Here is a 23216-nt window from a genome sequence, read left to right as displayed (position 1 = left end):
CCACACTAGCAGCAGACTTAACAACAGTTTCATCAGCAATCTTAGCAATGAAGTCAACTTCGGCACCTGGTGATGTCCAAACTACCGGCACCCAAGGGCAGCCAGCCTTACGACAATCAGCAACTCCCCTTGTCCAACCGCTAGAATCAAAAGGGTTTGCCTCAATCTCGAATGTGCAGCCAGATCCACGTTCCAAACGGAGAAGGCATTATGGCACCGGACGAACAAGGACCATCGGAGAGTCAGGCGGAGGCCCCTGCTAAATCTAATGCGGTGAGCTCCGCCGAGCTTACCAGAAGAAAGAAAAAGCACCACGCAAGAAGAAAGACATGGCTCGCTTGGGCAAGGGGTGAAGAACAACCAAGAGAAGGCAGAATGGGGAGAATAATCTCCTTATCCAATCAACCTGGTCTAACTAGGGAATACATTCGGTGTTTCAACATGGAAAGGTTGCAGATTCCTAATTTGGATTCCTCTGTACAGTTAATAGCAGCCAAGAAAGGCGTAAGGCACACATAGTTGAAATGGGAGCTAGAACTCCACCTTCCAGCTACCATGGAAAAATTCCTCACCATCGCCCACGAATACATTAAGGCAGAAGAAGCAATAGGTTGGGAGACTAAGATTACAAAAAAATGAAATGAACGGATGAAGAAGCAAGCAGCAGCCAAACCAGGCGAAGGAGTAGATTGCCTCATAAAAGAAGATCCCCAAGGAGAAGGCACAGCAGCTCACCATGTCGAAAAAGCAGGTCGCCAAACAGAAAAGCAAGACAACGACCGGAAACACCTCCCGCATACAGCAGGATATTTACACCGCTGAATGCTCACTAAAAGGAAATTCTCATGCATATCCAATCAAATGATTACGTGAAATGGCCTCGCAAGATAAGGGGAGACCCAGCACCAGGAATCCGAACAAGTATTGTCATTTCCACAAAGGCTACGGACATGACACTAAGAACTGTTGGAACCTAAAAATTGAACTCGAGGACCTTATCAAACGAGGCTACTTGAAACGCTTCATCAAGGACGAGCAAATCCAAGGAACAGAACCCAATAAGGAAGCACCGCAGAACAGCAGGCAGCAGGAACCACCAACTAGAACCCCAGAAGCCCCAAAGAAGTAGGTTAGAGGAACAATCAACATAATCACAGGGGGCTTCATTATAGCAAGATGCACCTCATCTACTGGGAAAAATGTGGTACACGAGCTGGAATAGTAGAATGACCAGCCCCACAAACGTCCTAGAATAGAAGAGGTCTTTTATTTTACAGACAATGACATGCGGGGGATCCAATACCCTCATGATGATGCACTAGTGGAAAAATTGCTAATCAATGATTTCAAGGTAAAAAAGATTTTGGTAGATTCAGGTAGTTTGGCTGACATCTTATTGGCTGTGATGAGACCAAAAAGAACCCTATTTTTATCCTCTAATATTCACTCTTTTATATTTATTTATCACTTAAATGAACTCATTACTCTTGTATTTCGATTTAGGGCAATAAAGAAGGCAATTGGAAGAAAACAGGACAAATCGGGTGATTTTGCACAGTTTCGGCGACAGTCAGTAATCTGGGCCTAACTCTCAATTCCGGACACCGAATTGGACAATTCAAGAAGCATTAGAAAGAAGAAATGAAGGCCCACAACTTTTATGTTTTGGGTTTTGACAGATTCGGCCCGCATCGAGTACGAAAACGAACCCAAAGTCGGAGCAAGTTCGCAGCCAGGCCCATTTCACAACTTAAGCCCAACTCGCAGAAGTAGCTGAAGCAACCCAACTCGAATTCAAGAGTTAAGAGTCCGAATTTCGAATGTAATCTCCAAGGAGAGAGTTTTATCAGATCTAAATTCTTGAATGTAATCCTAGAGAGATAAGAAGATTGAGATTAGAGCATTAGATAAGAGATAGGATAGGATTAGTTCAAGATAAGATCAAAACTCCCTAAGGATAAGATGATCTCCTAGAAGGAGTTGGAAAACAGCCATCTCCTTTGGCTATATAAAGAGGGGGGCGAACCAGCTCTAGCAATCACTCATTCCAAGATCCAAGAGATCATCAAGAAGACCAAGAAGCAAGAAGGTAGTTCGGCTATGGAGAAGCAAAGCATGGAGATTGTGCAGATCATGAGTAGCTAAGCTTCTTTTTCTGGTTCAAGGGGGGAGGTTCGATTGTGTCATTGTGAGGTTCTGTAGTTACTTTGTTTTCTTTCTTTTTAATTCAAGTATTCATTGGTTCTTGTGCACATTTTTATTGGATGTTAATGTTAATTAGTCTGACAAACTGAATTAATGTTGATTTTCCTACTGCTATCCATGATTTCGGTGATCCGTAATTGTCACGAATAATGGTACAAGTAGCAATTAGGTTGATATCTTTTTGGGTCAATTGTTCGTGACAGCCTTTGACCAATGTTTTAACATGGTTCAACCTAAAAGAATCGATGGAACAAAATTCAGTAATTGCAGCTATCTCAATTATTGTTATTTTGGTTTAACTGTTTTCACAAATCTTAATGCTATCATTGTTTAACATGGAACGCTATCGTACCCAGTTGAGTGGTGATAAGTGTTGATCGAATGCTGGGTTTGTTCAACTGAATTAGGAAAACACAAGGTTTATTATGGCTATCCTAATAAATCTAAGGTTAAATGCTTGAATTGCAAGAATGCTGAATTGTACCTAGGATCGATGGCCAATCGATTCAACCCGAACCCTTGAACCAGAATTCGGTAAGACTGATTTTCTCTTGTTTTCTTAGTTTGTTATTCTTTTAATTTTAGTTATTTAATTTTCCCACACAATTACTTTATCCATTCAGCTAAGAAATTACTGATTTGCTCCCTGTGGGATTCGACCTAGAACCACTTTTACTGCAAATATTTTATTGTGGGACTAGTAATAATTTTGAGGGCTTCGACAAACCCGTCACTAAGGCCTTTAAGAAAATGGAGTAAAGTAAAGCCGACCTGCAACCTACTAATATACCTCTGGTAGGATTCAGCGGGGAAGTAGTTTGCCCAATTGGTAAGGTTAGGTTACCAATTGAAGCCGGCTCCCCAACCTACACATTTTGCCTAGAACATGAATTTTTAGTAGTAGCAGCATCATCACCTTATAATGTGATCTTGGGACAGACCAATTCTAGATGCATTGCGAGCTATAGTATCCACATACTACTTAGCATTAAAATTTCCAACAGACACCAGGGTAGGAGTGCTACATGGTGATCAGCTAGAATCTCAGAAGTGATACGTGGTCTCATTGAAAGCTAAAGGGAAGATGATAGTCGACATCGACCTAGACCCACCACCAGAAAACATTAAGGAAACAGCTCACCCGACTGAAGACACAGTAGCAATACAAGTCTCTAAAACCGATCCAGACAAAGTGCTACACATAGGAGTTCACCTAAAAGATCCCCAGTGATCCGAATTGGTAAGTTTTTTATTAAAAAAATTAGATATTTTCACTTGGTCAACAACTAAAATGCCTAGAATTCACCCTAAACTAATAACTCATAAACTTAATGTGTACCCTACAATTAAACAAGTCCGGCAAAGGAAATGAAACCTTGCCTCGAAAAGGTGGGATGTAGTAAATGAAGAAGTAGGGAAGCTGTTAGCTGCAAACTTCATAGAAGAGGTATAGTACCCGAGCTAGGTAGCGAACCCAGTCTTAGTGAAAAAAGCAAACGGCAAGTGGCGGATGTGTATAAATTTTATGGACCTAAACCACGCCTACCCAAAAGCAGCTTCCCCTTACACAACATAGACCACTTGGTGGGCACGACCTCAGGATTCGAACTGCTCAGCTTCATGGATGCCTATTCGGGATACAATCAGATCCTGATGGACCTTGAAGATTAGGAGAATACCGCATTTACTACTGAGACAAGCCTATACTGTTACAAGGTCATGTCATTCGGTTTAAAGAATGCTAGAGTGACCTACCAATGATTATTGAATTGTGTTTCTTCCAAGTTAATTGGTAATAAAGTAGAGTTCTATGTGGATGATATGGTTATAAAGATTTTGTTTTCAAAAGAATTGGTTTCTGATTTAAATCTTGTATTTGAAGTTTTGCTAAAGCACAACGTAAAATTAAACCCAAACAAGTGTGCTTTTGGTGAGACCTCAAGAAAATTCCTGGGCTACATCGTCAGCTAGCGAGGCATAGATGCCAACCTAGAAAAAATCCAAGTGATCTTAGATATGAGATCACCCAAGACGGTGAAGGAAACCCAAAGACTAACGGGGTGAATAGCTGCCCTGAACCGGTTTATGTCCAAATCAGTTGGGAGGTGTCTCCCCTTCTTTAAGGCCATAAAAAAGAACCAAGACTTCGAGTGGACAGAAGAATGTCAGCTCGCCTTTGATTAATAGAAGCAATACCTCAGCTCACCCCCTCTGCTGATTAGACCAGAGATGGGAGATGAGCTCAAACTCTACCTCTCTGCAAGTAATGAATTAGTAAGCTCAGTCCTTGTTAGAGAGGTAGACAAGACACAACTACCCGTTTATTATGTTAGCAAAGTACTCCAGGCCGCCAAAACAAGGTATCCAAGCATTGAGAAGCTCACCTTTTCTTTGGTATTAACCGCCCGAAAGCTGGAACCCTACTTCCAAGCACACTCCATAGTGGTGCTAATGGACCAACCATTGAAGCAAATTCTCCTAAAGCCTGAGATCTCGAGAAGACTCATCAAATGGGCAATCGAGCTTAGTGAATATAATATCCATTTTGAGCCATGCACAGCGATAAAAGCGTAGGTCCTAGTAGATTTTATTGTCGAGTGTACCTTCAGCTCACCATTGCCTGGGCAGATGGTGCTAATAACAAACGCCTTATCCAGCATGGCACCCCCACCTTGTGAGAAAGCAAGCTGGGACGAGGAGCCTTGGATACTTCACGTGGATAGCTTGTCTCATCAGGGCGGAAGCGGAGCTGGGTTAATACATACAGACCCTGCAGAACAAAGCTGGAAAATGTGCTCTAGTTTCTATTCTGAGCATCAAATAACAAAGTGGAATACGAAGCCCTATTAGCAGGATTAGCATTAGTAAAAGAAGTCACAACCAAATACGTGTTGATATGCAGCGACTCACAGCTCGTTGTAAACCAAGTAAATGGGAATTATGAGGCTCGAGACTCCTCCATGGTGGCATACCTTGTCAAAGTCAAAGAACTACCAATTTTCAAGTCATGGTATCTCCAAGAAATCCCGAGATCAAAGAATACAGAGGCTAATGCCCTCTCCTAATTAGTGGGCATGTTGGATTTGACAAAACGAACCATCTACATCGAAGAACTATCACAACCCTTGATAGAAAAAGTGAGTGAGAAGTTCACCAATATCACTACCGTTGGGCCAAGTTGGATTGACCCACTCTACAATTACCTGAAACACGATGCACTACCATCAGAAAGAAATGTAGCTCACCTGGTAGAGTGACACGCAACTCGCTATGTGATAGTAAGTGAGCTTTTCTACAGAAGATCCTTCACGATACACTACTTACAATGCCTAAGGCAAGATGAGGCAAATCAAGTTTTACAAAAAATCCACAAGGACCTCTGTGGAGGACACCAAGGGGGCAAGGGCCTTGCCCAAAAAGCCCTACGACAAGATACTACTGGCCCACCATGGAAGCAGACGCAGTCGAGCTGGTCCAACGCTGTGATTAATACCAACGGCATGCGAACATCCTACACCAACCCCTTGCCGACCTGAGATACTTGACCAGCCCATGGCCATTTGCATAGTGGGGCATAGATCTATTGGGGCCCTTCCCATCGGCCAAGGGACAAAAAAGTTTTTGGTAGTAGTTTTGGATTATTTCACTAATGACAATAACAACTCGCAACGTCCAAAATTTTTTCTGGCAAAACATAGTGTGCAGGTTTGGCCTGTTAAGAGTGCTAATACTCGACAATGGTAAATAGTTTGAAGACATTAAATTTCAAGATTGGTGCAAACAAATGGGAATAGAACAAAGATTTACATCAGTAGCACCCCCCAAGCTAATGAGCAAGCCGAAGTTACCAACAGTGCAATATTACGAGGACTCAAATCTCGATTATCTCGAGCCAAAGGACTATGGGTAGACAAGCTACCCAATGTGCTATGGGCCTATAGGTCCACTGTCAAAATGGAAACCGGTGAAACACCCTTTAACCTGACTTATGGGACCGAAGCCATAATACCAACAGAATTAGAAATTCCAACCCTGCGATCTGAAGCATATGCTGAAGGAACAAATGGGGAAGAGCTGCGAGCTAACTTTGACCTACTAGAACAAACAAGAGAACTCACCTACATTCGGACTACAGCGTACCAACATGTTGCGCAATACTATAATGCTAGAGTCAAGAAACAAAATTTCAGGATCGACAACCTAGTACTCGGGAAAATCATGGTACCTGAGCCTGGAGTAGGGAAGCTCGGTCCAAACTGGGAAGGACCCTATAGGGTTTCTAAAGTTTTTGGTGGAAACGCATATGAGCTTGAGACACTTGAAGGGAAAAAAGTTCCTCAAGCCTAAAACATAAACAATTTATGATGATACTTCGCACGAACAAGGATTCAGGTAGGTCACCCATACCAAAAAATAGCTTGGCGGGCAGTAGAATCCGGCTCAGCAAGCATCAGGTCCCCCTCACCTTCTAGGTCAACAATGGGGGGGGATCTCGAAACAAGAAGCACCCTGCGACAGCCTACACTCACCTCGACGCTTCTTGCAGGCAGATCTCCGCTTAGCAGACATCATGGAGACCAAGCTCGCCATACCTGGAAAAGTGAAAAAACACCAATTATCAAAACAAGGGGAAAGTCTAAACAGACAAGCCCTGAACTGAATGCACAATAAGTGGCCAGGCACCTGACCCACCTATCCGGATCAGGCCCGCTTACACAAGCATTGGCTCGACCAGAAAATCCTCAATTTTAACACGTTCTTGGATGAGCCGTTGAATAGCAGCCCACAACTTGTCATCCTTGCACTCAGAAACATTTTGAGGATAGCTGTACAAAGCGGTACTACAGCCCCAACCACCTACCTTCTCAAGAAAAAAGAAATAATTCCTCCAATTCCTAACTTTATTTGGGAAGTTAAACATTTTCTTCCCACTACGAAAAGGGAGATAAAAATAGAAGGGACTCGAAACTCGCTTCATATGCACCAAAGTCGAGAAGGCCTCAATGCTCAGGGGGAAACCACGATGATGAAACAAACTGATTAACCCAACCAACATCCTAACCCCGTTGGGGGCGAGCTGGCCCAGGGACACCCAATAGCGCATTAGGACAACAATGATGAAGGGATGAAGGGGAAAATGAAAGTCAGCTGTCAAAGACTCTTCATAGACACATAAACCCTCCGTACCATGCTCCCAAGGATAACGACAAAGACCAAGCATAATCCATTGGTACTCATCTAGGATCTCGTATCTATGACACAGATCTACCACCTCATCCCCTGACAACTCAGTTCCCCAAAGGAAGTTGTCACAGCCTCGACCTCCTCCCGCCTACTCACCATCGCCCCATCATGGAAAACCTCAAAGGAATTTTCATCGGAGGAGCTAGACTCCTCCCCTAACCCGCTACAATGAACCCTACCCTCTGCAGAACTATGCGACATGTTGGAAGTGAAATACTCACCGGAGGAGATGCTGGAAAGGACTTGGAAACAACCACCATCAGACCAAAAGAAGAAAAACACAACCCACCCACGAGAAATAGAGCTTGCCTCAACAAGAAACTCCAAACCCTTACCTTACTCGAAAAAGTCCAAAGACAAAGTGGGGACCTTGAGGGCCCCTCTTATTTAAAACCTCACCTAGAAGAATTAACCACCCAAGTTTGAAAGAGACAGGAGCACATCTCCCATATTTTAGCAGTGCCTACGACTGACAACTAAAATGCACGCCGAATCTGACAGCACGCCAAGCGCAAAATTTGAAAAACACGAGCATTTTTGTGCCAATCATGGAAATTGAAGGAGGTGCGCACTGTTCAAAATTCAAAAGCCCGCCAAAGTGAGACTCACTATAAGCGCCATATCAAATAAAACTAAACCAGACCAATCGAACCTGTAGACAGAAAAGAGATAAACCTAGATCACCCAATAAAAACAACAAACCCCTACTCTTTTCGTCTACTAAATAACAAATTCGAGAGTGGGGGGCTATTGATGAGGGGCATTTTGGTCAACCCACTTGATGATGGACACATGGATACTGTCAGTGGCACAACGTCCCACTTAGCAAGATAGTTCACCGGCTCGACATATAGCAGTGAATATCAGGTACGAAGCCAAGCTAGAGCGAGCTCGGCCGACAATGTCCAACACAACAGAACAGCTCGCTGGAGTAGCATGTGGTAGTCAACATTAGATACACGGCCGAGCTAGGGTGATCTCGACCCTCTGTCAGCCACCAACTCGCCCGAAACAGCCCCCAAACAATGCCCGTGCAAGCGCTATAACCACAACACAGAAGAACAGTCCATCGAGTTGACCACCCCTAGACTAGCAGGCAACCTGTAACCGCCGCATGGATCTAGCAAATAACTGACCAGTACACCCCAGGATTTAGGAAACAGCTCCGTACAAGGCTCAGAGATATTACCAGACAGCATCTAAACCTTAAGTAGATATAAAAGGACCTCAGGACCACTCCAAAAGGTATGCACACATAAACTCTCACTCTCTCATATTCTCTCACACAAAGGATCATTCATTAACTTAAGTATCGGAGTGTCCCCGTGGGTAAAAAGATACCTAGGCACTCTAACCTCTCTTCCTTTTCAGCTCTTAGCTCGGACCCCCAGCTTGTCATCATAGCTCGGCACTGTAGCTGTACTCGCACCATAGGCTAAATCCGATCCGAGCCACCTCATCAGATCAGAGGGAGTGAACCGATTTTGTGCTTCATCTATTAGTGGGACCATTTTTGGCCTCACCAGAACTGAATAGAACGAATTTTTAAAACCAATATAATTTAATATATTATAGATATTATATACGCATTATATATAGATAATAAAATTTGGTTAATTTGATTTTTTTGATTAATCGAATTTCCAAACCTGAAAACCAAAATTTAAATTTTCAGTTAGGTTTTTTAGTTTTAATCAAACAATGCTCACCCTTGGTTTTAAGGTCCACAAAAAATTTAGCACTCTCTGAATAAGAATGGGAGATTATTGTTAAACACTATCATTTCTATTCTTCCATAAAAAACACAGAACTATCACACTATTTTTGAGGAAGTAATGCACATCAATGCCATCTACTCCATCTTTATAATTCCATAATTTGCACATCAATGTTGGAGTCAAGAATACTCCACAATTGTCTGGCATAGGAGCAATCTTTAAAAATGTGATCCACAGCACAAGCACCATCAATGTTGATGCCCCTACTGATTAAATTCATATTCGAAGGGAGCTTATTGGTGAGAAGAAAGAACATAAACATTTTTAGTTTTGGGGAACACCGATTCTTGGAAAAAAAAAAAAAAATCAGCAGTTAATTAGGAGTGAGATTATAACAATTAGTCAAGAAGATTTTATCATATGCAACTTTCATAGTAAAATTGACATTAGATTTGGGCGTCCAAACAATCCTGTCAGAATCAAATAGCACTTTGATTTGGGCCTCCAAGAGGTAGAAGGCACCAAATATCAAATAGCACTTTCTTTCCACATTTTCCTATCAGAATCAATGACGCTCACTCACCATAAGATCCTTATCTTCAATTTGATCATTTTCACATCCTTATCATCATGGAGATGGATGTAATAACCTGCAAGTATTGCTACCTAGAGCCACTACACCTCTCTCTCTCTCTCTCTCTCTCTCTAAGTCAACTAAAATGGTTGTTTAGCATTTGAGCCATTATTTTAAGAAAAGCTACCATGTTAGCGTTATGTATGCATTTTAACTTGCCTCTTATTTATTTGACTAATTCAAGTAAAATGTAGTTGCAACTTTTTTACCTTAGGCCCTATTTAGTTTGTGGGATGGGAAGGGAAAATATGGAACATTCTAAAATATTATTCCCTTTCCATATTTGGTTTCTTGGATGTCATGAGATGGGATGGGGAAAATGTGGGATTATAAATCCCAAATATTGGGATGTGGTTCTGTGGAATCCCACCATTTTGGTGGGAAACAAGTGGGAATGGAGATAAAAAAATAACCTTCCTTAAAGTATTTTTAAGAGTTAATGTAGATCCATGACCCATTAATAAATTATTAATTATCTAATAACATATTAATAAAATAATTTAATAATTAATTAATATTTTATAATAAAATAGTGAAACTATTAATTAAGTCATAAGTATTAATAAAATAAAAATTTTATTAAAAAGTATAAACTAATAAATTAACAACACAATATTTAATAATTAATTAATTACTAATTAATGAATAATTAAATAATTATTTTATTATTAATAATTTAACTAAAATAAATAATCAATGAAAAGTAATTTACTAATATATTAATAATTAATGTTAAAATATTAAAATCTATACTACATATATATAGCAAGGAAATCCACGTGTCACCCTTACTCTCTTTCAAAATTTGCTCCAAAATCCTCATTCTAAATTTCTCCTTTTATGAATTTTCTCATTTTTTAAAGCCACCTAATTGGGCATTGAACCAATCATGCTTTTCCCCTCCCCCTTTCTTGCTTCCTCCTTAACTCTCTCTCCTTTCTCCATTACCCATTAAGCCAAGTCAACACTCCTCTTTCCCCATTGCTCTCCTTTCCCATTCCAATTACTAAAATATCTTCCCTCTTAAAACTACCTTGATTATAAATCTAGGCATCTCTCCCCTCATTTCATTTTTTAGCAAGATATGAGATAATGTACGTCTCATGAGACATGTATAAATGTGAGAGATGTTTCCACCTCAATGACACATTTGGGAAACCAAATGTTTCAAGCCACACGTCTTTCTCAGACTCTCAAAACCAACTCTCCCACTCTCTCAAACTCTTTTAGGAGGTTCTTTTCTTTTAAATGCTATTAAGCGATTATTTTTATTTTTCAAATATGTATGTACTTTAGTCATATTGTATATACAAATTTTAAAATTGTATCTCATGTTTTATACCTCTCCCAAAGTCAAAATCCTCCATGTACCATATCATATCTTGCACTTGTTTATACCACATGCCCATTTAGGCTCCATCCTATAAAAATCTCATTTCTATTTGGAATTTCTTTTATTAATCTTTCCAAGTTTTTCCAAGATTGTTTGTTTTATGAGGTGATGTTCAATCATTTGCAAGGATATGCATTGTTGGGAGACATCCGAACCAGGTGTCATGTGTAAACTGCTGCTGCTATCTACAGGGTCTAACCTTTGCAGTTCTAAGAAGATAGGAACCTAAATTTAATGCTGTACAGGATAAACCAAGGAATTTGAGAACAGATTTATTATGAGCGCAAATAGATAAGTGGGCTGCCTTGTGTATTGCATTTGTCGTAAATAGGAAGCTAGTTCTTCAAGTGTTGAAGGCTTTAAGGCTGTTTTATTTTTACATACAATATTCTAGGATTTGTTTCCCTGTATCTTCAAGCCTTAATTTGAGGAAGTGTTGAAGGCTTCTTCTTCCCCATATTATTCAGCCTTAGTGTAAAACAGCTTCTTAGTTCTTACATTTATGCCTAAGAAGGAACTTTTCGTTACAAAAATACCAGTTTTCTTTGTCTCTTCTAGTGGTGGTCTCTAAGGAATGGTGGCACGGGGAAGTTTTGGTTAACATTTAAGAAAGCTAATGATAGTTAATAGAATGACTACAACTTATATGCAGGTGACATGTAGTAGCATCATTTTGGATTTTCTATCTTAAAATTTTACTTATTATCCACTAATCAATGAGGTGGTTTATATCTCTATGTTCAACATATCTTATAATCACATGTTTATTATTTGACAAAACAATGTGTTTACTTAACATTTTATATAAACAGTGTGTAGCGCATCTTTTGATAAATAATGTTCCTTTATCATATGTGATGTATATGATACAGGAATTGTTATAAGCTTGCTTAAGAATACAGGAATTGTTACCTAAAAAGTAATACCATGTGTGACCGAGAATCATGTATCTCTTTAGGCAGACTTATGCCATATTTATACAGGAGAAAACATGGCTTATTAGTTTAACTTCTTAATCCTTTATCACATGACTACAGCCATGGTGTCAGCAAGGAGATCATGTTAGAACATGGCTTACTAGTTTAACTTGTTGATTCTTTACATTGAATATTGAGACCCATTTGGTATTTGTACTTAATAGAGCACTAGTAACTAAGCACGTGCATTGTACATAAGAAATTTTTCTTTATATTAATTATTCGAATTTTAGATATATCATAGTTATGATGGAAATTGAAAATTTATAAAAAGAATAATTAACATTATTAAAAATAATTTTAAATGCTTGTAGTAAATATGCATATGTATTGCACGTGTAAAAATCTTAAATTATAGGGTAAATTATAAAGACCCCCCTGTACTATGGGGTTTGTGACAAAACCCCCATGTACTTTGTTTTGCAACAAAGACCCCCTTTGACCATTAAGTCGGATAACAGAATGCGTTAAATTACCAAAATACCCCACTAAACTTCTTCTATTTTCTATTTTTTTTTTTTGCCCTTTTTTCTCTTAAAACCTATTTAACCTATTGTTTTCCCTTTCTTCTCTTCTTTTCCCCTCCGTCACCATCCTCTCTCATTCTTTCTCTATCCCAACTCTCCGAAATTCTGTCTCCTCTTTTCCATGGGGCACAAGTGATGATTTCATCAACTCTGAGTATCATCTTTGCAGCTTCAGTTGCAGAAAGTAGCACAGCCTGTTTGACTTTGAATGACTCTGAGATTCCAAGTTTTTCCATGTCTCCTACTGCCCTTGAGAGGATGTCGATTCCAGCAGTACACCCCTCCTTGTGATGCTCTGCACGAAGCTGAGAAATCAATTCCGCACTGTCCAAACCTGTATTAACTGCAATAGTTGTAGGGATGGCCTGTAAGGCCCGTGAGAATGCCTCAATTGCATGAGACTTCTTTCCTGGAGTCCTGCGGGCCAATTCATCAACTTCCTTTGCCATCACCATCTCAGGTGCTACCCTCCTCCAAGTAAAACTCTGTTGTCGACAATAGTTTGAGAGAGTACACACAGGGCATCATGTAGAGATCTTTCAGCCTCATCAAGCACATGAAAACTAGCACCTCTTAATACTAGGTTCAAGCTTGACCCATTTCAACCCCAGAGAAGTGAATTAATTTGTCTTCATCAATCATGATGTCCTAAATGAGCTTACAGTGCCCAAGCTTAATCGACTCTGAATTATCAAAGGTTGATGCAATCTCACCACCAGTTACCAAAGCAAGACACTCAATTCCATCAAAATCAGCATGCTCAGTCGCCAAAATTCCCACATCTGCAAATAGTTCCTTAGGGAAATTGTAAATCAAATGTCTATTCACAAAGCAATTGATCCAATGCGCTATAATCTTCTGCACCTTCCCTTTCATTTTCTCTTTTTCTGCCCCTTCAATCTGTGCAACCCGTGACATAGAATCAACCAGAACATGTGCCCCATAGATCTTTACTTTGTTAGTGCCCATTGTAGTGTTTGCTACCAAAATCTTAGCAATTTTTATGCATTTTGGTTGAAGGCATTATTTATGACTACAATTTTAACAGGTCAGAAATGGAAAGTTATTGGGCAGTGCCAATTTATGGCAGGGGAGGGTCAAAAGATTGGCGAATTCATGCCGAGTGGCAAGGAACGGACCCCAGAGGCCCTAAAATGCGCCACATGCGACTGTCACAGGAACTTCCACTGGAAAGAGATGAAGGGGGATCCCCAATCACGGGTGAATTGTTATTACTACCATAACAAGAACCACAACGGCAGTAGAAGTAGGATCTCACCTCCCCAACCCCAACTACCTCCTCCACCTCTTCAACAACACCAAAAATTCCTACTAGGGTTACCTACCACTCCGTCATCGGGATCAATTTCTCCCATGATGATGGCCTTCAGAGGCGGTGGTGGAATTGGTGGCTGAGTAACTAAGTCTTCAAGCGAGGACCTCAATGCGTACTAGTCCAATGCACCTGGGGGAGCAACACAGCTTTCACAACCATTGTCCCTATCAAAGAAGAAAGACAAGGTGTTGGAGAGGAACGGAAAATAGTTACTCTCTCTCCATCTTCAAGGAACAGAAAATAGAGAAAATCGGGAAGAAGAAAGGAGAGGAGAGAAGGGGGAAGGGGAAGAAGAGAGACCGGGAGAGAGAGAGAGAGAAAGAGGACTTCGAAAGTCCGCCGCCGCTGTAACAACTACCATTGCTACTGTTTGTATATCCTGAGGTTAGGGAAGATGAATAGTGTTTCTTTCCAAATAGGTATTATAAGGGTAGTATGGGGATTAAAAAATATTGTAATGGTGGATTTTAAGGGAAGGCTAACGGAAGGGGGTCTTTGTCTCACCATCAAAGTACAAGGGAGGTCTTTGTTGTAAAACAAAGTATATGGGACCTTTGTAATTTACCCTAAATTAAAATAACAATTATTATTATTATTATTATTATTATTAAATTTTTATTCCATTTCTGTCATAAATAAAACATAATTTTATTTTAATAATTTTTTGATTTAATATGATGAATATATAACATTAGAAATTCTCCCAAATGTTTTTGACAAAATTCTATACTTTTTCATGTTTTGTGTTCTATATTTTGTAAATATTTATTAGTCAATTATGGCATCATGAATTTCTTTGAAAAGTTGGATCATTAATACACCATCCAAATAAAAAATAGCTTTGATTTTGGATTACTTTTAAATTATATATTTCATCTACATTATATAAATAATTTTGACTTATCGCACTTAATTTTTGTTTCACATAATTAATATATAATTTTTATATATTTTATTTTGATTACTTGTACTTTTTAATTTCTTAAAGATTTATTATTTAACTATCATGTCATTGATTAATCTATTTGACCCAAACAACTAACCCACCACCCAAAAAGGCAAATAGTTTCATTTTTAGGTTGACATTAAATTTTGTATTACATTTCCATCATTAATAAAATTATTTTTTATGTATAATACTTATTTTTGTTCAATATAATGAATGTATATTATTAAATATGTACCCGATCTTTTATTAACATATATAACATTAGATATGTGTTCAAATATTTCTCTTTTTTTTTTATTTTTGTGATTCTCTGAATTTTCTATTTAAAAAAAAATTATTATGTGACTATGACATCATTTCATTTCTAAGTTGATTTTAAATTTGGAATTTCATTTTCATCATTAATAAAACTCTTCTTACATTTCATACTTATTTTTGTTTAGTATAATGAATATACAAAAATATTAGAGATATGCCTAATTTCATTTTTTATATTATATATTTTATTTATTTTAATTTTTTATTATGGCATTATGGCATTATTTATTAACCGATTTGACCCCAAATGGTTGAATTGCTTATCACCACCGAGAGGGAACAAAATAGTTTTGTTTTTGAATTAATTGTCAAAATATTTAATTTATTTTTGTACCATTAAAATTAATGTTCTAGATTTAATTAGTAAAATTTAATGACAATAAAATATATATCTTAAATATAGGATTTAAAAAGGGAATATACCTTAAATATGAGATTTAATGAGAGAGTATAGGAAAATAGTTTTATTTCCAATTGGTTTTAAATTTTGTATTCCATTTTCATCATTAATAAAAACATTTCATATTAATCATACTTATTATTGTTCTAAATGAAGGACATATGATGTTAAAAAAAATCATTTTTTTAATTACTAAATTTTTACATTTTATCTATATTTAAATTTTATTATTTAATTGTGACAACATAAATTTTTATTTTAACAATTAATTTTATTTAATATTATGAATATAGAACATTAGAAATGTTCTCAAATGTTTTTAACAAAATTCTACACTTTTTTCATTTTTTGTGTTCTATCTTTTTTAAATATTTATTATTCAATTATGACATCATGAGTTTCTTTGAAAAGTTGAACCATTGATAGACCAACTATCTAAATAAGAAAATAGCTTTGCTTTCAGATCAATTTTAAATTATATATTTCATCTTCATTATATAAATAATTTTTACTTATACCACTTATATTTTTGTTTGACATAATTAATATATTATTTTGATTACTTGTATATTTTTTATTTTTTTAAAAAAAAATTATTATTTAACTATCATGTCATCGATTAATCCATTTGACCTAAACCACTAACCCACCACCCAAAAGGAAAAATAGTTTGATTTCTAGGTTGATATTAAATTTTGTATTGAATTTCCATCATTGATAGAATTATTTGTTATGTATTATACTTATTTTGTTCAATATAATGAATGTACAATATTTAATATGTACCCAATATTTTATTTTTTAAAAATACATAACATTAGATATATGTCCAAAATTTTCTCTATTTTTTATATTTGTGATTCTTTGCATTTTCTATTTTTAAAAATTTTATTATTTGACTATAACATCATTTCATTTCTAGGTTGACTTTATATTTGGAATTTAATTTTCATCATTAATAAAAATACTTCTTACATTTTCATACTTAGTCTTGTTTAGTATATTGAATATACAATATTAGAGATATGCCTAATTTCTTTTTTTTTTTGTATTATATATTTTATTTATTTTAATTTATTATTATTTAATTATGGCATTATTTATTAACCCATTTGACCCCAATTGGTTGAATTACTTACCCACCACCGGGAGGGAAGAATGGTTTTGTTTTCAAATTAATTTCTAAAATACTTATTTATATACTATTAAAATTAATGTTGTGTATTTAATCAGTAGAATTTAATGATAAAAAATATATCTTAAATATAGGGTTAATGAGAAAATATATATCCAATTAATTTTAAATTTTACATTCAATTTCCATCATTAATAAAAGCATTTCTTATTCATCATACTTATTATAGTTTAACATGTCAAATATATGATGCTAAAATGTTCCTAACTATTTTTAATTTTTATATCTTTTGTATTTTATCTATTTTGAATTTATTATTTAATTGTGGCAATATGCATTGGCCCATTTGACCCAAAATTCTTTAATTTCTTACCACCACTTAGATGAAAACACAATTTTTTCTAGGTAGATTTTAAAAGTATAAGTTTTTTTGTTATTGGAATTATTAATTTATGTATGGATTTAATTAATAGAACTTAATGATGAGAAGAAACAAAAATGTTTTAAATAGAGGATTTATGAAGGTGAATGTAAGTTAATTCCTTAAATGTTGGATTTAATGAGAGGTAATTGAATGCATTGAATATCTTAAAATTACTTATTTACAATTCATTTAATATCAGTAACCAATTACCCTATTTGCACTCAGTTTTTATCAATAAATTTAAATATAAAGGAATAACTTTTGTCCTTAAAAAAATCCAGAAATAGCCTTGAGGCTATTTGTACTTTTTAAAGTAGTATATATTAATATTGCTAGTTGCTAACTTTCTTTTTAGGCATCAAGATATATGGAGATATCTATCTTAAGAAACCCGAATTCAAGGACCCTCTTTCCTATTAATTTGAAAAGGGCAAGTTTCTTAAAGCATCCCTATGGTTTAGGAAATTGACTAACTATACCTTTATTATTTACATATTGTCTTAAAGTACCACTAAGTTTTTTGACAATTGATTAAAACCTCCCTTGCTAGCTGTTAACTTTCTGTCACACTCCATTCACATTTGACATCATGTGACTGATACATTTTTAAAAATTCCTAAATTTATGGTTATGATGTCAAACTGTTAATGGCAAGGAAAACCCACTTTTAAGTCTACTCCATATTCATCTTCGTCTCCATCTCCATCTCATCAATGAATACATCCATGCTGTTCTAGAAATAACCTAAACTTGTACTCTTGAGTGAGGGATAAACAGTAGACATACAGTCTTGCTGAATGCATTAGTTTTCTTGAATTTCTTTTCGGTTCTTCAAGATGGACTTTCTTGGATTGACGAGGAGGAGGTGATCAGGTGACAAAATATCAGAAATTCAGAATATAGAATTACTGGGTGTTTGTGTGATCAGGTGACAAAATTTCCTAAATCTTAAAGAATACATTAAAAAATTTTCCCACTTGAAAATCCGGTCCCATTGAAACACCCAGTGATGTCAGCACAACCCTCAATCCAGGTTAGCTAACGCCTCAGCTGGTCCCAGTCATGGCTGCAATATACACCCTTCTTTTTATTGAAGGACTGACATATGGAAATTCTGGTCCTCTAGTTGTATCTGGTTGTTCTTGTATGTGGAATAAGGAAAAACCGGGAGAAAACAGGTAGTTTGAAAGAGGGAAGGATCAAGAATTGGTACTTTTTTGGCTTTATAATTAACCCAGTAGGTACAATTCTGATTGATCAATTCATTGAATTAAGGCTTAGTTCGCTTTTTGATAAGTTATTTACTTGTGTAAATGCATTTACCCCAAGTAAGTGCTTTCTAGGAAAGAGTTCCTAGATAAGTGCATTTATCCACATTCTTTTATTTCCCATGTAAATAAGGCAATGATTATTTTAGTTATAAAAATCCATTATTATAAGGGGCATTTTTGTCCCATTCAAGTATTGTCAACTTTCTCCCAAGGTGGGAAAGTTATTTACCCACATAGGAGATGTGATACCTAGGAAAATAAACTTTCCCTGATCCCCACATAAATCTGAAAAAAAAAAAACATGGAATTCTTGGTCAATGGGAATATTTCCCCCCTTTCAAAATCGAAAAAAAATGCCCCCTAAATAAACATAACCATGATTTGATAAAATTCGATCAGTTGATTGAATTAAATACCCGTAGGGTACCCAACCCCACTTTGTATTTTGTAGGTACATTAACCCAAATAAATTTTACATTGGAACAGGGATCAAGTCCCACTCGGATCCAGTAAAATGAAAGTCCAATGCACGTAGGTGATGACTCGGATCCAGTAAATGTAAAGGTAAAATGAGTATTTAAAAAAACTAATTGATGAAGGCAAATTAGGCCCTCTAGTGAAAGCGCACCATGTGGCGATACCAAAATTGTCGCATGACACCACAACATCACGTAGGTGATGACTTGTCTTAGCCAAAATGACAAATACCTACTTAGAACCACGTCAGATGCACTTCTCATGCCCTAAGGGCACTTCGTCACCACTTCACCATGGCTAACCTATAGACACCTCGTCAAGATCAGGACGGCCACCCTAGGACCGAGCTTGAGACCTTGGCACGAATGGAGACCTCCTACCGAGCTCTCACCAACCCGACTGAGGTCCAAGTTGAAACTTGCATGACATGGTGGTCAACCTGCTTACACCTTCGCCGACTTGACAGAGACCTAGTTGGTGATCTACCTTCAATGACCTAATAGAGACCCAACTGGCAACCAACCTTCGTCGACCTAACAGAGACTCAGGTGGTGACCTACCTCCGTCAACCTGATAGAGTCCCAGGTAGCGACCTACCTCCATCGACCTGATAGAGACACAGTTAGCAACCTACCTCCATCGACCTGATGGAGACTCAGTTGGCAACCTACCTCTGTTGACCTAACAGAGACTCAATTGGTGACCTACCTTTGCTGACCTGACGGCATAAGATCTCGACAGGATTAGGTCAACAGAAGAGGCAACCTACCTCTACAGACCTAACGAAGACACAAGTGGCGACCTCATCACGATTGAGCTAGGGACGTTGGCATTAGGGGAAACCTCCCATGAGACCCTGCCGACCTAACTGGAACCCAGTTGGTGACCTGCTTTACATGCCGGGAAAACTCCTCTTTAAACAAGCTATCGTCTCTAACTTCCTTGGGATCACGACACCACATCAGAAGAGCCGGTTATTACCCCGCCCACTTCAGGCGTGATTGGATAAGCACTACCCGCTTATGCGGAGTCAACCTCTAGGTGTGAAAGCACCTCCGAACCAGACGGATCGGAGATCCCAGATGCACTTCGTGACCTCACAACAGCTTGCCTATATGAAGGTGTCCCCTTCCTCAGTTAGAAGACTTACTCAGTTCGGCGCTTAAGCTGTCCACCAACAGGGATCACTAGACTACACATTATCAATTGACGCCATCTGTGGAGACACAATACACAAAAGCTAAGTTTTCATCCATTCTTTGAGCTTCAAGTAGTGTAATCCTCAAGAAACAACAACAATGTTTGGATCAAAGGAACCCCCACAAGGGGCAGAATTAGAATGATCGGCCCAAATAGAATCTCCTAGCCATGACTGTGAAGCCACCCCCATAGGTCGTTCCCTCCATGCTCCCAACAAGAGTTGATGGCAGCAGATTGTGGGACCGCCCTCACAGAGCAAGCCCTCCATGGTTCCCGTAGGAGTTAACGACCAACAAATTGTGGAGCCGCTCCATAGGTTGGGCCCTTCATGGTTCCCATGAGTGTTGATGGCCAACAAACTGTGGAGCTGCCTCGTAAGTAAGCCCTGTATGGTTCCCATAAGAATTAACGACCAACATACCATGGAGCCACCCTTGCAGGTTGAGCCCTCCATGGTTCCCATGGGTGTTAACGGCCAACTGACTATGGAGCCGCCCCCACAGGTTGAGCCCTCCATGGTTCTTGTGGGTGTTGAAGGGTTAGCCCTGTATGGTTCCTGTAAGAGTTGGCAGCCAACAGACTATGTAGTTGCCCAGTAGGTTGAGCCCTCCATGGTTCCCATGGGTGTTTATGGGTCATCCCTATATGGTTCCGTGAGAGTTGAGGACTAACAGACTATGGAGCTACCCTCGTAGGTTGAGCCCTCCATGGTTCCTGTGGGTGTTGACATTCAACAGACTGTGGAGCAGCCCCATAGGTTAGCCCTGTATGGTTCCCATGGGAGCTGACGACCAACAAACTGTGAAGCCACTCCCATTGGTTAGCCCTGTACAGCTCCCATGGGAGTTGATGACCAACAGACTGTGGAGACACCCTTACAGGTCAGCCCTATCGAGGTGATGAGGTGTGTGCAGGCCAAGGTGCTAAGAGCAAATTAGCCTGCTAATATTTCGGCATGGTCAGGTCGGTGTAAGGGCCAACCTAATTCTATCGATTTGATTGAGATCCGCTTTGGTGACTTGGACGAGCTAACACGTGATACACGCACTTCAGCAAAGATATACAAATGGGAAGTTAGACTACATTTAGCATTAAGGCTCCCTCAAGCCAACCAATTCGAAACACGATGACAATAGATGACCAACCCGCACTAAGCGCACGTTGGCTCACTCAAACATGCAACTTCGTCCTTGTCCTTGTTGACAACACCCTCATTGGTATCATTCTTGTTGCCCTCTCCACTATCCTCCACTTTGATTTCGGGCTCCGCATTGACCTTGTCAACTACCTACTCGAGGACTTGCTTGTGGGACACCACATAGAAATTTGTGAGTGGAGCAACCTAAGGAAGCATGGCATAGTTTGAAGCCCTTCTTGAGGGCAGGCATGACGAACTCCACTCTTGAGGTACTTAGGTGAATGATGGAACTCCTCGGTGGCTACATCCCTAGCTCGGCAGATGTCCTCGGAGTGCCTATTGTGCCTTTCCTTGTGTTGATGAGTTCGCTCTTGCACCTAGTGGTCAAGATGGTGATGTTCTGCCTAGTGCCGCATTTAGCCCTTAGACTCTTCTAGCTCAAGCGAGCAAATTGGGTTGGCGCAAAAAAAAAAAAGAAAAAAAAAACAACTGAACTATCACTTTGGGCTAGAGACGTGTAGTGAACTAGTCCCTTCATCGATTTGACCTTAACTTAGGAGTGGGGGGGGGGGGGGGGGACAACTAATGAGGGCAGATTTGGCCCTCTAGTGACAATGCACCATGTGGCAATCCCAGAATAGTCACATGACACCCCAACATCACGTAAGTGACGACTTGCCTTAGCCAAAATGATGGAGACCTACTTGGAACCACGTTAGATGCGTCTCGCATGCCCTGAGGGAACTTCATCACCACCTCGCCATGGCCAACCTATAGACACCTCATCAGGATCAGGATGACCAACTTAGGACCGAGTTTGAGACCTCCGCACGAAGGGAGACCTCCCGTAAAGGTCTCACCGACTAGACTGAGGTCCAGGTAGCAACTTGCATGGCGTGGTGGTCAACCTATCTACACCTCCACCAACTTGACAGAGATCCAGTTGGCAACCTACCTCCACCAACCTAATGGCATAAGATCTCAATAGGAATTGGTCGATAGAAGAGGCAACCTACCTCCACCTACCTAACAGAGACTCAAGTGATGACTACCTTCATCAACCTAACAGAGACCCAGCTGGGGACCTACCTCCCGCTAACCTGATGGAGATTCAGTTGGTGATCTACCTCCGTTGACCTAATGGCGTAAGATCTTGACAGGACTAGGTCGACAGAAGAGGCAACCTACCTCTATTGACCTAGCAAAGACTCAAGTGGCAACCTCACCACGACCAAGCTAAGGACCTCAGCATTAGGGCCGACCTGATCACTATGCCACATCGAAAGAGCCACTTATCACCTTGCCCGCTTCAAGCGTGACTAGATAAGCACTACCCACTTATGCAGAGTCCACCTCAAAGCGTTAAACCACCTCCGAACCATATGGGCCAGAGATCTTGGATGCATTTCGTGAGTCTCACGACAACTTGATTGACCCCTTCCTCATAAAAGATACACACGATTTATCTCTCATAGTTCACTAGCTCTCTAGCTCTCTCGCCTTTTAGCTCTCTCAAAACTCTTTGCTGACACACTGATTTCTCTCTCTCTTCTTGCAGCTCAGCTAGGCGATCTACTTAGTCTGGCATCCAAGCTGTCTGCCAACAGGGATCACCAGATCGTGCATTGTCACTAATGCATTAGAATAACATTTTGTGTGCATGACAATAAAAAAAAGGGTGGTAACTATAGGTTTTTTCAATACTATAAGGAAGGTTTTTGTGAAAATGAAACCATAAGGCTCCATTTGCTTTGTGGAATGGGGGTGAGAAAAAGGGAATATTCCAAAAATATTCCCTTTTCTCATATTTGTTTTGAGGAAAAGAGTGGGATGGGGTGAGAAAAAGGTAGGATGCCAGATCCCAAAATCA

At 38.9% G+C, this 23216-nt stretch overlaps 1 pseudogene; it reads right to left on the bottom strand.

The window, feature by feature from the left end:
* Nucleotides 1–1008: 1008 nt before the first annotated feature.
* Nucleotides 1009–13709, bottom strand: LOC148866858 (T-complex protein 1 subunit beta pseudogene; annotated as a pseudogene).
* Between the last annotated feature and the right edge of the window lie 9507 nt (nucleotides 13710–23216).

Source organism: Nelumbo lutea, chromosome 3 (assembly GCF_056320005.1).
Source record: "Nelumbo lutea isolate HS-2025 chromosome 3, American lotus-T2T, whole genome shotgun sequence".
NCBI classification, from domain to species: Eukaryota; Viridiplantae; Streptophyta; class Magnoliopsida; order Proteales; family Nelumbonaceae; genus Nelumbo; species Nelumbo lutea.
Note: the sequence above shows the minus strand (reverse complement) of the source record. Positions and strands in the feature narration are given on the sequence as shown.